The 2488-nt window shown below is 41.6% G+C and overlaps 1 pseudogene; it reads right to left on the bottom strand.

Moving 5' to 3' along the window:
• Nucleotides 1-901: 901 nt before the first annotated feature.
• LOC149209020 (F-box protein 7 pseudogene) lies at nucleotides 902-1846 on the bottom strand (annotated as a pseudogene).
• Between the last annotated feature and the right edge of the window lie 642 nt (nucleotides 1847-2488).

The raw sequence follows: 2488 nt of genomic DNA, 5'->3' as shown, positions 1-2488 counted from the left end.
ACTCCTCCACCGTATCCCACAATCATAGCACTCCATTGCCTATAAATTATGTTACCGTCCTCGTCCCAATCATTTGAATCTCCCTTTGAGGGTGGCACTATCTTTAATTGTGATTCTCTATGCAAATTACCAATCAATGCCATGATCTGCGAGTTAAAAGGAGCATAACACAATATTTTGTTTTCAACTTGCATAGGCAACTTGTCAAAATGCTTGCCAATATAAACAATTTCAAATTTTATTTGGATGTCATTTAACGTCTCCTCAATTAGAGGCCAAGGGTGGTCAGAATTGAAAATTGCACGGTTATCGAACATAATAAGTATGGAGGTGTTTGGAGGACAATTAGATAGATGGAACGGGTTCCCTTTTCCAGGAGTGAGAAGGCCGTCTAAATCCGATAAAAATTTCTTTTGCATATTGGTCGCCTCCTCTTCTGACAAAGCCTGCCCTGTATGAACTGTAAAAGGCCATAATTGATCGCCTTCTCTTTGAATTTCTGCCCATCTCTTCAGCAACAATGGGCTTCTTTGAATATACAAATGTTGTAATTTGTTTATCTTTATCAGGTGGTCCATACATTTCCCTTCCAACATGGGGCAATCATGTAGATGCAATGTTTCCAAAGAGGGGAGGCAATAGAAATTTTCAGGGAGGTTTTCCAAGCACTTACAGCCACACAAGTATAGTTGTTGCAATGCGACGAGGCGATCAAAATCTTCAGGGAGCTTCTTTAAACAACGACAGTTATCCAGGTACAAAATTCGCAATGATGAGAGGCAAGGGAAGTCATTACATAATTCTCCAAGCTTTTCACAATCTGCTAAGTTCAAGTCCTCCAAAAACAGTAGAAGACGGAAACCTTCGGGGAGCTTCTCCAAACTCCTACATCCTTCTAAGTTCAGCACTCTTCTTCAACATTAACTTCATTCTCTCCGATGCCACTAGTCACAAGAGAGACAAGATCCAACCGATTGTTTGCACCAATAGTCGTACCTCTTAATCTTAGACGGATTCTTAGGATAGTAGGTCGTAAAACTGGGTACAAAATGGCTACCTCAACCTGATCCTTTATCATTGTGTAGCGACCGCCAAAGACAGACTCAGCTTTTGATGCCCATCCATGCATAGCTTTTGCAATATCCTTCACCTTCTAAGATGAGTTCTTGTACAAGAATTTACCACTGGGGAAAAAACGCACAGAGCGATAGTAGCATACCTTAAGATCTACTATAACTCTTTAGTAAAAATATTTTCTGCCATGGAACTTGAACATTTGATGATTTCATTTTTTCATTTGTGATACTGATTACATCTGTCTTTTCTGGCAGCTGTAATTCCAATGATCTTCCAATCAATAAAAAATGCACTGGATTGGTGGTTTTCCGTTCTGCAATTCTGACACGAATATAGGTGTTTCGACTAACATACAGTCCATCAAAACAAAGCCTAGGACGATGAAGCCACATTTTACGCCAAGAGCCTCCAAAATCAGTTTTTAGAATCTTATAATTTCTTCTAGTCCAGAAAGTTGCCAGGTATTAATGCATGCATTGCGCCAAAGACAAGGGGTCCGAAGGGCATAGCGCCATTTTTGACATACACATGCTGCCCTTCCTAAAGTGTAAGGTGTCATACGTGCAAAAACCTCAAAAAGCAGCTCATCGGGTAAAATCTGGTGTATTAGAGCTGGGTCAGAAGCAGGCTTATTGCTCAAGCTTCCAAAAGCAGGAACTGGTCGAACTCTTGTTCCATACAAACTTAACCATGGCCGATGTGTATCCAAGTACTGCAGAGGTTTAGGTGGACCAGCATGACCTGTTTCCACAGGTATTAAAAGGGCCATTTCTGCAACCAAAGAGAGAAATGTGTGTCATTCAAGGCCGCCTCCATTACCATAATTATAACATGAAGAGTCGCTGCCTTGAATTCCATACTTTCTAGCCATTGTAATATGATTGTAATTCGTGCTCCTGATCCAATAAGTCTACGAATCCTAAATCGAAGCGAAGCGAGCAGAGTGATTGAGTATCTGACGCAAGTTAGAGGCGATTCTTAGAGTTTTGAGGTCCCTGGTCGATTAATAAGCTCAATGTGATCCTCAAACATTTGTCCCCAGGCAAATTCATGCATTTTTGGGCAATTGGAGTGAATCTGGGCAATTCTCAGGCTTCCTAGCTGTGTGCGTCGCGCACACACCCAGTGCGCCGCGCCCATAAAAACATAACACGAAGGCGGGAGGCCCAGTGCACCGCACTGCACCTATGCGTTGCGCCTGCTCCCAATGCGCTGCGCAGACTCATAAACACAGTTTTAGTCAGGTTGCCCATGAATATCCTTTTGAGCATCATTTTGTCCATCTTCACAAACTGTAATTTCAACTTCTTCTTCAGAATTACTTTTCATGTCACTTTCACCCTCTTTAAGCAAAGACTCAAAGCATTGTTGTAACGTCTCAAAGATATCATTCGGCATAACTGTTTCATCT

This window comes from Pinus tabuliformis, chromosome 1_2 (assembly GCF_031772625.1).
Source record: "Pinus tabuliformis cultivar Carrire ecotype Pingquan chromosome 1_2, CPIR1, whole genome shotgun sequence".
Taxonomy (NCBI): domain Eukaryota; kingdom Viridiplantae; phylum Streptophyta; class Pinopsida; order Pinales; family Pinaceae; genus Pinus; species Pinus tabuliformis.
The sequence above is the reverse complement of the archived record's forward strand: the minus strand, read 5'-3'. Positions and strand labels throughout refer to the sequence as shown.